A 15,782-nucleotide genomic window follows, 5' to 3' on the forward strand; every position below is an offset into this window, starting at 1 on the left:
ACCGATCGCGTGCCCCGGCCCGCCCCATGCCGCTCGCCGGTGGCCTCCTGTGCACACATATGCACACACGCACACACACACAAACACACACACACACACATGCACACACAGATGTTTAATGTCAAAATGTTAGATTATATAAAAAGTAGATAATGTTAGATGAGTTTGTTTTTTATACTTTTAGTTATAGATGAATTTATATTAATGTTAGATGAATTAATATATATTAAACTTAGGTATATGAGATTTGATCATCTAATTAAAATTTTAGTATATAGAACTTGCTACTTTATTTTTAGTAAGAAAATTAAAAGAACTAGTTTAGTTGAATTAGTTGAACTAGTTAGTTGAATTAGGAGCTATACTTTATTTAGGTATATTTTTAGTAAGTGCTTAGTTGAATTAATTAGTTGAACTAGCTAGTTGAATTACTAGAACTAGTTTAATTAGTTTAATTAATATAACTAATAAGTGTTTAATGTTTCACCTATATGAACATAGGAAATGTCGTCTCACGATGAAAACGATTTCATTATGTGCGAAGACTGCGAAGACGAACACGGCCTGTGCGATAAAAATTTCCTAGTTGATGATAGGCGCTTCAGCATCAAGTTGGATGAGACATTCGAAGTGGATACAGTAAGTCACAACGACAAGTCTTTTTCGTAATTAAGCATAACTTATATATGCTTCATTTACTTCAAATTATTATTTTAAATTTTCATTATTCTACTAGCGTATCCCCTGCCATGCAAGAATTTTTGTTTTGGATAAGATAGATTTCAGTCCTAACAAAACTATGGAGGTAAAGAGAGTTTACTTGAAGACCGAGCATGGTTATACCTTCAACGTTAAATTATACAATTAAGAAACCTACCCTCATTTTGAATGCAAAACTTGGCAAGCACTATGCAAGGCTTATGCATTTGAGCCTGATATGTTTATCACCTTTGATATTCGTCCCGAAGATGATATTGAAGGTAATAGAGACATTTGGGTCGATGTGCATACGCCTCCAGTTCTATCATCATGTGAGTCTCTCAACCATATTTATGTTTGATATTGTTTTTTTTAATAGTTGACAACTAATTTCTATTGACAGCTTATTTCTATTCAAGCAAACATGTCCAGTGCTTGGTAGATAGGACCGTCCACTGTCCCGGGGCTAAACTAAACTGCGAGGAGATAAGTCAATGTGTTTCATGGCTTGAGGATCTTGATGCTGTCAAGAGAAATTATTTTCCTATACTTGCAAATCTTAGTACTCAAAACGTGCGACCAATAGTGTTCGTATTGAACTACGGTCACATATATTTAGGAAAGATGGTAAGATTTTTACTATTTGTCCTCGGTGCATCTTTTGCATACATTATTTTTTAAGCTAAACTTCATTGCTAAGTATGATACTGTATGATGTTCTCGATGATAGTTGTGCCTCAGTTGATCTCGACTAACGGTCACATGTCAATTGTTAGCTTACGGCCAAGTCATCCTACATTTCACACGAGTGCATTCAGGATTTCTAGAACCGATGAATGCTTAATAGTGAAAGACTGGAGCAAAATTGCGAATGATTGCAGAGAAGTACTAGGAGGCAACAATCAGAAGCGCAACCCACGATTAGGAGACATGTTCATCTACATGCTCCAATATGATGAATCAGGAGAGCTATACATGTTCTATGCCATTTTACCTGAGAAAGAGCAGCAGGAGTGATTAGCATGCTCTTAGTACTTGTCCTCTCATGTCCGTGTTCTTCATCCTGAACTTAATCTCAAAGAGTGATCATGTTGAACTCGATGATATCTTTCCTTCTGGTACAAGTGAATGTTTCTTCTTTAATCTGGTATTGGTGGTGATTAGATAGCGGTAATGACTATGATGATTAAATAGTGGTAATGATGACTATAATGATTTTTAGCTAGCTAGTATACCGTTAACTAGTCTTGTTGGTGATGATATATATAATGCAATAGTTTTTATATTAATATGATGATGATGAGTTATTATATCATTTATGAAAGAAACCACAGATTAGTTTCAACTGGATGGATCCTAGCTAGCTAAGTGATCAAGTATATGCCATTCCATATTACTTGCTCACCTAATATAAGTGATCAAGTAATATATATGGATATGGCATATATACTTTGATCAAGTAATATATAAGCATGCATCCAGTTGAAACTAATCTGCGGTACTTTCACCTAATGATTTAACAACTCATTATAATGTAAAAACAGTATCTAAATTAAATTGAAAATACAAAACTAAATGAAAAATAAAAAATAAAACCAAAACCCCCGAACATTTAGTACTGGTTGGTGTAACCAACCGGTACTATAGGTCTCCCCGCACCCGGCCCTGGCTCGTGCCACGTGGTGGAACTTTAGTGGCGGTTCGTGCCAAACTGGTACTAAAGGGGGGGCACCTTTAGTCCCCACCCTTTAATGCCGGTTACTGAACCGGCACTAAAAGCCCTTACGAATCGGTGCTATAGCTCGGTTCTGCACTAGTGTCTAAATACTAAGAAACTCATCATTGTATGCCATCCATATCAGGGACATTAACTCCCTATTAAGGTGCTCGAACTTCTTGGTCTCAAGTTACATCGCCTCCTAGTGTCACACCTTTTTTAAGAACATCGATGACTGCAACAAACTGATAATTGAAGACAATGCCATTTCTGCATAGCCAAATAAACAAAAACACGTTGCAACCACGACCAAAATAACTGGACTTAGCAGTTTACACCCCCGCATCATAGCCATGACCTAAATTATGACCACATTGGTGATATCAAAAGTTAAGTACATAGTGAGCCATCCAATAAAGGGTTAATTTAATAAATGCCCTCAAATTCCTGCGATTCTGAGAAACGGCACTGCAATTTTCAAACTTTGAAAAATGTCATTCCTAATGGCATTTTTTAAAGTATGCAGTGGCGCTTTCCAAAGTTTACAAAATTTACAGTGGCATTTTTCAAAGTTTGAAAATTGCAGTGGCGTTTCCAGGAATCGCCAGAATTCGATTGGCATTTATCCAATTAAACCTCCAATTAAATGCCAAACCACAGTAATAAAAACATTGGATTTCATGCTCATAATAGAAGCTACATTGTGTGCCCCGGCCATTTGCGTTTAATCAAATTGTCCTTAGTAAAGATGACTTTTTGACATAGAAACTGAAGGAATACCATGTTATGTAGAGGTAATTTATATCATAATCATTTAGATGTAAATCCAACTAGTGTATCCAGTAATGCCCAATACACTAAGTGCATAGAAAAAAAATCCAGTGGTATGAAGCTCCTCTTACTTAAACAAGTCCTGCTCTCGAAGTTAGTTCTGCCTCTGTAATCTTGTGGGACAATCTCATTCTGGTCTACGTACTAAAATACTGACCAATTTGGTCACTCACTGCGTACTTTTTTTACTTCCAAATCTTGAACACTAAGGCCGCCTTGGTCTTTAAGAGTACACAAAATCTCCGACGTGCTAAATGGTATTTTGTATGCTGATTTGACTGTCATAATAAGTAAGAGCAACAAAACTCTAACCTCTTCCAAACCCCATTTGGGATCTAAAAAAGGAGTCACAAAGATTGGGAGGCTGCTCGACACTTAACTAATTAAGAACAAACACCCATGATAGGATAGGTTTTTGGATCGCTAACTCGGGCGCTTCTCTAAATTATCTTTTTGAATGCCAAGGTTCTTAATAGGGAATGAACCATGCCTGCAACACAAAAGGTATATATACTCTTATATGGGGTTATCCATCTTTTTTCCTGCGAGAGTAGAGTCGAGATTAGTAGAAACAGAAGGGGACCATGATGTTAGCAACCGCCTGAAAAGTAGTCTCCCAAGTCCTATAAGCAACAACTTATTAACGTCAACTACCCATCAATGCTAGAAGTGAGAGACCCAAAACGCAGGATGTCATGTTGCCAGCGCATGTGTTAAGCGATCTACTGTCAGAAGTGTTGTTGCACCGTGGAGTACAGTCGCAGCATCCACATGTGCACCATGTTACACTTGTTCAAGGACATCTGCCCCAGGGCCTATAACAATGCCTTTGGCGGCGTCTCATGCCTCAACCAAAGCGTCAATTCTCATTTTTCCCACCAAAACCTGATTGTTGTGTCACTATCAAACACTTCATATAATACTGAATCCAAAACCTGGATGCATAATTGGGTAGAACATGAATGCATGTCGAAGCCAACCAGCTCTAAGGAAATGGTATGACAAACACACAACTTAGAACATACACAATGAACAACCTAAGTGCCTGACAAGTCTTTAGACAAGAGGAGGTTTGTTATTTAGTTCTCTTATAGAAACATGCAAATTCACCTAATGTGGAAAACAAAAGCAATTGATCTCACCATAGTTCAATTATTGCATATCAATACGTCTCCAGGAAGGAAGAAGAGACAAATACAAAGTGAACAATGCTAAAAACATTAATACAAGTTAGAAGAACTTGGCGGTGTTGGTGTAATGGAGCAGTAGAACCCTTCCCTAGGGTTGACGAGCCTCTCGACCCGCATGATGACGTGTTTCCCGGTGGGTATACTTGACTAGGAGACCCAAGGTGGGCCTCACCATGTCCAGGAACACGTTGAACTGCCACTCATTCACCACGTCAATCACTTGTTGCACCAAATAATTGGCATATTGGTGGATCATCATACCCTACATGACCAAGCAACCACGCAAAGATTAGTCATGTACATCTCGCAAGGCATCCAGATCCAGAAATAAGGATGGCAATCACTCCCAGACGCTCTCAGAGTTTAGTCGATTCTGGTCGTCCATCTCGTTTGCTTGATGCATTTTCAGCCGTCGGATCAAGAGCTGGGAGGAGCTCGGTCGTCGGATTGAGCCAGTGCGACTGTATGAATGAATAGTTACCGTCTCACGGTAAATATCTGCTGCCACCGTGCGTAATTCCAGCGCCCCGTGGAGGGTATTTTGGGTATTTCGCATCATGGGTATGTGCGTGTCGATGGGTGGGTGGGCGCTTCCCGTCGGGCTTCTCTCCTTCCGGGTCCTCACTTCCCCGATTGGGTGAAACCCTAGCCACCACTCCCCGTTGGGCTTCTCTCCTCCATTCCCCATCGTGCCCCTCTCTTCCAATCCCTGTAGCCGACGACGAGATCTTTCCCTTCGCCGAGCTTGCCACCATCGCTGCTCTCCCCTCGCCATCGCCGGGAGGAGTGTGCAAGCCGCCGCTTGCGTCATTTCTCCGCAGCCGCCACCGCCCCCTTCCCTTCCAAACCCGCGGAGATGATGGCGCTGGCGTCGGCGCCGACGCTCGCGGTGGTCGGGTACTGGGCTGCCCGGCAGCCGCGGGGCCCAGACGCGCTACATCGTCAGGGACCTCAAGCTGTCGACGGCGGGGACTGAGTCACCGCCGCATCATCTTCTCCTTCTCCCCAACACCGCATCTCCTCCTCCCCAACACCGATGAGTGCGGGTCGCCGTCGCACCAGATGAGATGGGGCAGCAACCACGCCCCCTTCACCTCTTCTACCCAGCCGTGCCACTCGGGACGACAAGATCCAGCCGCGGCGGCCGAGATCCAGCTGGCTGCCATTGATATGAGGAGCGCTCGCGCCGCTGCTCCGTTGTTCGTCGTCCACTTGGCCGCAACCATCCACAAGAAGAGGTGATGTCACGGCAGCAGGGTCCTCGCCTGTCTCCACTCTCTCGTCGCAACAACATTTCCATCTCCATCCCCAACGCATCCTTGACTCATCTTGATCTGGAATGAACCAGAGGTGCCAAGTCTCTCCTTACTCTTTCATGGTGAATCCATTTTTACTGTCCCATGTTTGATGGTTTTCTCCTCTCAGCCCAGAGAAAGAGATTTGATGTGATGATTGAGGTAAAAGGCATGGATTGTTTGGGGCTCCTCTGAAATAAGCTTCTTAATTAAGAGATGAATACAGTCGGAGCCTGGGATTTTTATACACATAGATGGTGCATAAATAAGCAAAACAAAAAATGCGCCAATGCTTTGCCAGAATTTCGTTTGTCCTCTCAAAATTGTGGCGAAACCAAGATTGAATTTAGGGATGTTTCATATGCTTGGCCGTTGACACACTTCTCTTCAAGGCAAGGTCATTTCCAAGGTGATCTCATCCTAAGTCACTCAGATATCATGTTATCCTCTTGCTAGAAGTTTATTGGTGACATCTTAGTCTAGCATAAGCTTGTTTTGAGGGGATGTCTCTTTTTGTGGTCGTTAAAGTTTGATAGTCTTTGTAATAGCATTCTTACTATATCACCTGAATTTCTAATCTTATGTTCCTGCTATTATGCTCTTGCCGCAGGTGATTACAGCGGTAGGACCTGCCCCTGATAAGAACCAGGGTACCCGTTTAAACAGAATGATGACTGCGTGAGGCTTAAAATATCGCCATCATATCAGGTATAATTGAAAACTTTTACAGCCCTCAAAGCCCTATGGGCTGCACCAGAACTTAGATTTCTGATCCCTGCTGACATAAGTTCCTGTAGGTATTGGCATTTAACCTTTGTTTACAACTACTAAAGGAATGCATATGGTTGTCCTTAGCACTTATAGTTGATCTTTATCTAAAAATAAACGCCATCTGTTTGCCAACTTTGCTTGGAACAGGGACATGGAAAGATGCAAGCGTTACTATCTTGCAAGCTTGCTCTAAAAGACAAATTTGAATGGATCTTTAATTAGACAACGCAAAACCCTTTCCGTGTTTGTTGAACCCTGCGTAAGTATTTCCTAAGCAATCTCAATCCAATATGTGTAAACTTCTACTTGTCTTTTATAGTAATTATTATTATGCTTCGGCAATTGACTCGTTATTTGTCCTTTTACCATGTCTGTCCATTCAGGTGTATTTAGACGTAAGGGTTTATTTTTTGGGAATTTATTTAGATGTCAGGTTGCTTTCTTAACTTTGATCTGCAGCTCATGAGCCTTACGTGGGTCCTATAGGCTGACATGTACTCTATGTGTAGTTTCCATTTTATATATTTCACTCTTCCCTGGTGTTGTCTCTTACCGCTCGCATGGTTGAAAAAACCATTTTATTCACATGGTATCACACGATTCACACACCACATATCTAGATTTGTTCAAGTACTTGTGATTTACTAATGCAGGGGTGATGCTGTCACTTCCATGGTCCACCAGAATGAAGATCGCACTCAGTGCTGCAAGGGGGCTTGCCTTCCTGCACGAAGCTGAGAAGCCGCGAGTGCTTGATGCGGCACTCCCACCGTAACTCATCCTTTTGTGTCCGCTGCAGGTGTGCCTCTGGTGATACATGTTAATGCTTCTATGGCCTGATTCTATTCTGCAAGCTCTAACTGGTTACCAACAATGTTGATTTGAGTTTGGCCTCTGTGGCCAACAGTTCCAGTTCCACTTCGTGTGATGTAGTACCTTGGCTCATCACGTGAATGGCCTATTTGTCAGTTCAGTAGATTGTAGCTGGCGCTGATGGTTGGGGTAATCTGAGGTGTTTTGAGTGATATTTGAGTTGCATCATTGCATGGACGCCATATTTTGTTCATACGCCATCACTGCTACTACGGCCACAATTTTTCCTTCTAACAGGGGCCTATTGCTGTAGTAGGTTGCTGGCTTTGAGGCCGATGACGGTGTGTTGTTTTCTCTGGTGGTCCGGCCAGCTACGCCCATCCTGGAGGCCGACATGCCCTCTCCGGCTGAAATCCCCTCGCCCTGGCCCCACTCGCTACATGGCGCTGAACATTCAACCAAGGAGGGGTGGTGCCTCTTCTCCGGCCCGCACATACCATCCCCAACACCAACATCGTAAGGCCACCACCCCTCCTTTGTTGAATCTTCAGTGCCATTACAACAGCACTAAAGTTCAGTAGCATTATGCATTTGTCTGAATTTAACTGACCATGCTTTGTATGCACGAATTGGTTGACAGGGATGACTCGAAGGTTTGTGGATAGAATGTGAGATATTTCAATTAAGGTTCCGAAGAAAGATCCCAAATAATACAGTGTCCCCCCATTTGAAAAATGGCACGGTGGATTTGATACCTCAATGGTCTTGCACTAGCCACAGACAGCTTTGCGTTTGTGCCTTGGTTTAGGTGAGCAACGATCTGTTCTTGCAAATATTGATGCAGTTCTTTCCTTTTAATCATGTGTGATTATATTGACCTGAGTTATTTAAACAATTCATATGAATATTGATTTTCTTTGCATCATTGTCATATCATGTTCTTCAATAAGTATTTGTTTCTCAAAATTTGATATACTTCTGTCCGCACATTATTAGTCTACTTGATTTGGTGACTTTGATTTTATTATGAATTTAGAACTTTGAAGAGGATAGATAAACCTGGTTCTATACCTATGTGCTTGGCTGCTTGCTACTTACACTGAAATTATACGAATTGCAGCGATGTGTTGCAACAGCCAGCAGTAGGATGTCTCAATCCCATCAACAATTTTCTTTGTTCTGTATTATTCAATCATATGTTTTTAGGATCTCTGTGTCAAGAAGAGGATATATCAAAGTAGTGTGTCATGTTCTCATTATAAATGAAGAGAAGAGAAAGTTGAGAACTTCATAATTGCATAGTAATCATGGCTAGATCGTAGAGTTTAGAGATGTACAAATGATTGATTAAAAATATATATTTATATTTGCAGCGAGACAATGGATCATGCCAGGTAATTTTTTTTGTAGAATATAAGTCAGGTTTAGAACTTTTGACCAAGACAGGTGAAAAAAACAGAGTAAATACATCATATATATATATTCGATATAATGTATATTTAGATATTCATGGCGCTGCATAGGCATAGTTTAGTTCCTGGGAGCACTAGCTGCTGGCGTATACATGTATTTCTTGATTCTAATAAGATGAAGGCAATCTTAGAAAATACTAGCTTAGCCCGCGCGGCGGCACGCCGCGCCTGTCGATAAATCGTAACTATGTAGACCGTTGTTGAAATGATAGAACTATAAACAATTATGAGTTTAACAGAATATGCATTGTAGCTTTATGTATATCTTTTACTATTAGGTAAAGAAGACCATATCAATATATAGTCCACCGCTAATGAAAGTTCAAGATGGCAAAGAAGTACATTTATTACAAACATGCATGATACATGCTGATAAACAGAATGATAAAAACTGGTACATCTCTAATAAAAGGTACTTATTAAAACTATAGAGTCCACCCTACATAGTGGGTTTATAGCGTGACACGACCGTACTGCAATAAGAAATTGCAACCAAATTCCCCTGAATTTGATCGTCCCTGTATAGCCTCCTGCAGGATTAGTTCTGATAATAAAGTGATACAAAGCTTTTGCATTCTTGGACACGTCCCACAGGAGGTTTTGCTCATGTGTATGTGATAATAGAATCTTAGCTGTGTGCACACTGGGGGTATATACAAAGTGGCATCACATCAAAAAAGTTGTTGCATATTTTTGCCAAAATCATTGTCTGCCTTGCGGATTCATTCTGCTGAGTAGTTCCTTGTTGGCGGGCCATGTTACATTGCCATTACTTCGTTTGTGCGCTCTGCTCATGCGGAGCTTCCAGGTGTGCCACATAACTATAGAGATCGATACTTTACATTAAAATTACTTTCATGTAATCGTTTTATTACAATAAAGCAAGTAGTGTACAATTTTGGATTAGAACGTATAGACTTATTCATTATCTACTTATCACCTTCTGCAGGAGGTGTCCATAACGAAATAGTACAAAACTTTTGCAAATTCTCGCATACAGCCATGGGGTCGTTTGGCACCGGTATATGTGATTAGTGGATCTTCAGTCTGCGGGCACCGAGGATACATACATAGTGGTATGATGTCTGAAAATCAGTCAGATATCTTTGCTAAGATTTTAACTTGCCTTGTGAATTTCTTCTGCTGAGTGCTTATTTCCTTTTTTAGGGGTGAGTGCTTATTTGCTGACAGGCCATGTTAAATTGTCACTGTTTGGTATGGGTCGCTTCATGTGAGGAAATCAGACCTCTCTTTGTAGCTTCAAAGATGCAGTAATTATAGTACTCTTCAAATTGCATCTTTTAGGATAGGTTTTCCATTGCTTGTGCCCCGTTGATATGTAGTGTTTATGTACGTTGTTTTTATTATTTACATTGGATCTGAATTTAAAGCAAGAGAAGTATGCATAAAAAAAAGGAGAAACTGAAAAAATGATAGATTTATTTCCAACGTTCGTGGTGCATCTTAGAAAACAAAGGGTACGTGCTGGTATCTTTTTGATAATATAAAATAAATACGGTATGTGCACTTGTAGTTTAGATCATTCAGATGGAATCTCCTGCAAGATTGGTACCTGTGATGAAGTGATAGAAAGTCTTTGTCAATTGTTGTACCCGACCCACTGGTGGTTTGGTGCCGGTGTACGCAATGATTGGATCATCAGTGTATGAGCATTGAGGGTACATTCACAGTGGTATCACAACAAAGAAATTGTCTCATATCTTTGCAAGGATTTTAGTTTGGCTTCTCATTTGACTATACGGTAACCTGTTGGTGGTCCATATTGAACTGTCGTTGATTGATTTGTTCTCGTGCCTTCGCTTGTGTCGAAAGCACGCTTCTTTTTTCTACTTCAAGTGCATGATAGTTGTGATCACTGATAGTGATGTTGTAGTGGGTGCGTATGTGTTTTAAAGCCGCTTGAGCAGCGTTTTCTTTAGCTGTACCTTGTGTTTCAGCGAGTTCACCTGTGAATGCAATCTATTTTGTGTTTCAGCAAAACAGAACACGTCAATAATATAATTTGTTAGGTGTCAATATCGCCAACAACTTAGACATGCAGCCAGAGAAAAAAAACGACTACATTTTTTTTGAGGAAAAAATGACTATATTAAATAGCTCATAAAAACTCTATGCATTATACACATGTCAACATTAGTTGTGGCGCGTACATAGAAACAGAGAAAAAACATGCACCTTTGGCTCTCTTGCCACTTCTCCTTTAATATGTGGCTTATGCTATTAAAAAAGTGCACCTAGACAACTTCCCCTTGAAATTTCATGCGCGTAGTAGATCGTGTTGAAAATTAAGTCTGGCCACTGCATGCGTCCAACTGCAGCCAACGGTTTAATTAAAAGAGGACAAATGACTATACAAATTATTATGTCCACATAGGATGTGTACTATCCCAACACGTGGCTATTTTGCATGCAAGATCCATAATCATATGATAGGTGTAGCGGTTTAAGAGCTATGCTCAATTGTTATCTGGGCTAGAGTTCAACTGTGAATTACCCGCAAAAAAGAAGAAGAGTTCAACTATGAAAAAAACGCAATCTATTTTTTTAGGGTTAAACGCAATCTATTTGAAAAGTCGTTTCTTAACCCTATTAGGCCCTTATATATTTAGGCAGGTATGTTTATATATTTTTAGATTATGAACGGTAACAGAAGCATGTAAAAGTGCTCATTGCTTGTGCCGTTGAAGTGAGAAAGACTGAGACCATATTCGAGATGTAGTATTACGGAAATATTTATGAATAAAAATAGAGCCATGCGATTGAAAGGAAAATATCACGGGACTGCTACTCTCTTCTTATATGAATGAAAGGGCCCATGGTGTTTGTGCGATTGAATTCTTTTAAATGATATACATTCTTGCGGTGTGCACATGTTCCTATGCTAAGGCGAGAAAAGAGTTCTTCGCACATGTTTGGTGCGCCTTTTTGTCAGTAATAATACACGTACTATTCATGCAACTCTTGTTTTTCCCTTCTATATTGTACAAAACACAACTCAAAATTTTTTGGATGGACGGGTGCACCAAATGTAGCTAACCTATAACCACGATTTTTTTTACTTGAAATAAAGTCATGGAAGAGTCGATGGAGGGCGTGCAGGATTATCAAGTTTCACCAGCCAATTCAAATTCGCGGCATGTGTGCTGATGAGACAGGTGCCGCAACTGTGAGACCCAAGTCAAGTCTCCCCCCAAAAAAGTAATCCAAAGAAGAAGGAGATCCATGGAGAACTTGCATGGAGATCCGTGTAGAGCTTGCAGGGATCAGTGGAAAGGCCCGGCATGCAGACATAGCCGCCGCGTCCAGTCAGTATATACACGTTCGAACTGATGCACATAAGTGCCCATGAAAAGGATTGGGAGTGTCCTCCATTAGAGAAATTCAATTACGTGCAGTGAAATCAAACTGCTGCTCAACAGTGAACCCCGCACATGGCCTGCATTCAGCAAGCAAGATTTACTTCTCCCTAACACAATTCATTAAGAATCTGAGTCATGTGGCGTAGCTAGCAGGCTAAAACCAACCCTTCCAACAAACTGCAGTTTGGCATGGCATCACAGGAACATGCTATATGTTCTAGCATGCTGCATCTAGTCAGTCTCATTTGGCACGATGCCATGGAGGTGCTCACGCAGTTCGTCGCGGCAGCGCAGGTGGCTCGCAGGTCGACAGTGGGCGGCGGTCATCCAGCGTGTGGTCGACTGGTTGGAGCAGTGCACGGCCACGCAGACCTCACGGCGCGCACTGACACAGCAGCAACATGCAAGCAGCACGCATGGCACACAACATAGAGGTGAGGAAGAGGCAACCGCCCGTGTGCTCGCCATCCCGCAGTTGACGACGATCGAGGTGGGCAAGGAACAGGAGTGCGTCGTCACGTCCGCTTTGGCTCTAGTATAGCCGAGGCAGCACCTCTCCAGTCTCATGACGACGACACGGGGGAAAGACTCCGATGGCGCTGGATGGCAAGGCGACGGCAACCTGGGCGAACGCAACGTCCAGCCGGTGGAGACGTGACAAGGATCGGCGGGCCTTCAGCCTGAGAGGTCGCTAGCTCGTGGCCTCGGCTGGTAGGCCGGGCTCGAGGTCAAGATTGCTGGCGCATGCCTAGACGACGACGCAGTCCACAAAAGCCTCCTCCCACTGTTTGGAATCCAGAGAGCTCAGGTCGTCCGACGCGCCGACGCGGTCCTGCGCTCAGCTCCTCGGCGAGCGCGGCGCCGGATTGTAGCCTGTCCTGGCAATGGTCGCAACCTGGGACACCCCCGTGCGCGGCAAGGAAGTGCATGCGGAGACGGAAGGAGGTGCGGTCGAGCCCGTCACCGCGGCGCCGAAGCCGGCGACCATGCATTGCATGACGCCGTAGAAGAGAGTGATGACAGCGGCGGCGTGCTCCATCTCCAAGAGGCGGCCGTGCACAGACGGATTTGAGCCACCAGAGCGGCGGGGAAGAGCGACGCTCCTGCAGGCGCCACCGGAGACCGTCACGGTCTGGTCGGCCGAGCGGCGGGGAAGAGCGACGCTCCTGCAGGCGCCACCGGAGACCGTCACGGTCTGGTCGGCCGCCGCGGGCAGGCCGTCTAAGAGGAGCCAGGGCGAGCTGGCGTCAGCGGAAGTTGAGAAGAGGCCCTCAAAGTCGTGGGAGACAACGTTACTGTAGTCGGAGGCAACGCTCCATGTCCGGAGGCGAGACGGAGCAACCGAGCAGGCACTCCCTCACGCGGACGACGCGTCGGCGAGAGCGAACCACAACGGCGTGGCGTCCATGGCGGAGAGCGCACGGCGTCGGAGTGAGCCTAAGCCTTGGCCTTAGCGCGGCGGCATCCTCCGCGGCAGCAGGAAGAGCTCCATGGTGGCCTTCGTGCATGCCTCTTACTCCGCTTTTCATGCGTGCTCCATGAACTCGTGAATCATAGGCGGGTGGGAAGGTTGCGGAGGATGAGTGTTGATATTGCCGGGTTGGCAATTTATAGGAGCTCAAATCGGTAATGAACGGAATACTCTCGAAGGAGAGAGACAGCGAAAGGAGCTCCGCTTAAGGCGGTACCGTCTATATCCCATAAAATCGGTAAGTACGTGTCAATCACTAGATCGCATCCACGAAGCGACGTCCAGAATTTACGATGAGATGGCACCGTCCATGCATGTAGGAGAGGCCACGTCACATATCAACGTTTGTATCGGGCAACACGTAGCAAAAAATATCTACAACCATCTACAACACTCACCGAATAAAAAGCTGAGACAACAAAGTCAATTGGCTCCCAATCTCATACATGCATGCATGCACGTTTAGAAACAGACAAAGTGGAAAGTGGCCATGCAGCGCACATGCCGGGACACAAGGAATGTCCCATATCAAATGCAGAATCGCCAAACGTACCCCAAAGTGTACCCGCTCAGGTCCCCCATTAATTGGCGTGGCAGTACCTGATTGTCTGATTTTCACTGATTGAAAAAAGTCAAAAAAACAGGGTAAACTAAACCTAGCCAGGTTTAGTATATGTAGAATAGTAAGCACCTATCATGAAATTTTGAACTCGCGTGATGTGTCTCTCTGTTAATAACTATCATGCTTGCATAGCTGGTTGATTTATTTGATTATAATCAAACTGGACCGTCATTATAATCAAACTGGACCATCATTATCAAAGAAATACATGTACCAAAGTCACATTTGTTTAGATCATGATTAGGCATACAATTGCTCCTTCAAATTATTGTGATATTGTAGTTCTATTTAGTCTAACAAATTATGTATTGTGGTGTTGCACCTTCTTTTCTCTTCTTTCCAGGACATATACTCTGCATGAGAAGTTACCTACTTGCTATGAGCTTCAGACGCATCGGCCGCTGCTAGGTGTGCCGGATGCCCTGAAGATGGTCAGAGCTGTGGTGCCTGCAATTCCGGCTTCATCTCCACACCTACAGGTTCACCTCTCCCTCTCTCCCCCAACCAACAACCGCAGCACAGACGGAGGAGAACACTGCCTAAAGAAATTGAGCTCTAGCTTGAGCTTTTGATGTGCCTTTTGATCATCTTCATGGCATTTGCATCTAATGATCTGTACGACAAGATTCAGTGTGTTCCTGGGACACTGGAATGATTTTTTTGCTGAATGACTAAAGTGTGAACTGAATATATGAGTTGCTGTCATTGAAACTACAAACTGTGAAGTTTTAGATCAAGTATGTGTACGTGGTTGCGTCTTTAAGAGGTCTGAATATATGAGTTTCTGTCACTGATAGATATACTATGGACATTCAGGTTTTTGATAATTTGCTCCTTGGGAGGTTAGTTTCCTTCAAGTACAGCTAAATCAAAGAGACACCGACTTATTTTGGTGCTTGAGATTTTGATTGCCAATCTGCAACAATGCCCATGCCCTTTGGTATTGCACTAATAATTTGCTCCTTGGGAGGTCAGTTTCCTTCAAGTACAGCTAAATCAAAGAGACACCGACTTATTTTAGTGCTTGAGATTTTGATTGCCAATCTGCAACAATGCCCATGCCCTTTGGTATTGCACTCTAATTATTATTATTATTATTATTATTATTATTATTATTATTATTATTATTATTCTCTTGCAGATGGTTTCTATCTTAAGTGTCTACAACAAAAGGGATAAGCAGCACCGCATCTGAGTACCAAAGCCATCCATGCCATTCTGTATTCCTCTCATCACACACTTGATCATAAAAATCAGCTTATTTTATTGCGGACCTACCATTTAAGATATCAAACTACTGTTATTGCAATTGGTCTTGAAATGCCACTAAATTGTTACTACATTATTTGCCACTGTTGTATGATTTATTTATCTAGAGGAACTTCTTTTATTGGTGGGAAAATATAAGTATCCTATTAGTCTGCTGAGATTTCCAATGCGATTCCTTACTAATCCTACAAGTCGTGTTCTTGATATTAAGTTGACGTTACCTTTCCGAGACATGTGTTTTCCAATGAGAAT

At 42.7% G+C, this 15,782-nt stretch overlaps 2 long non-coding RNA genes across 5 annotated transcripts; both read left to right on the forward strand.

Moving 5' to 3' along the window:
• The first annotated feature begins 5,068 nt into the window (after window positions 1–5,068).
• Window positions 5,069–10,224, forward strand: LOC119365431. Of its 4 annotated transcripts, XR_005175530.1 has the most exons (9): window positions 5,069–5,787; window positions 5,863–6,141; window positions 6,343–6,440; window positions 6,651–6,762; window positions 7,157–7,302; window positions 7,633–7,832; window positions 7,957–8,124; window positions 9,738–9,864; window positions 9,956–10,224. It is a non-coding gene; the product is annotated as an uncharacterized LOC119365431 (long non-coding RNA). The 4 variants fall into 4 exon arrangements; XR_005175531.1 differs by having other exon boundaries at window positions 7,630–7,832; window positions 9,738–10,224; XR_005175529.1 differs by having other exon boundaries at window positions 9,738–10,224.
• Window positions 10,225–14,689: 4,465 nt separating this feature from the next.
• Window positions 14,690–15,334, forward strand: LOC119368222. Its single transcript, XR_005176569.1, has 3 exons — window positions 14,690–14,740; window positions 15,078–15,103; window positions 15,232–15,334. It is a non-coding gene; the product is annotated as an uncharacterized LOC119368222 (long non-coding RNA).
• The last annotated feature ends 448 nt before the right edge of the window (window positions 15,335–15,782 follow it).

The sequence above is a fragment of the Triticum dicoccoides genome, chromosome 2B (genome assembly GCF_002162155.2).
Source record: "Triticum dicoccoides isolate Atlit2015 ecotype Zavitan chromosome 2B, WEW_v2.0, whole genome shotgun sequence".
In the NCBI taxonomy this organism is placed as follows: domain Eukaryota; kingdom Viridiplantae; phylum Streptophyta; class Magnoliopsida; order Poales; family Poaceae; genus Triticum; species Triticum dicoccoides.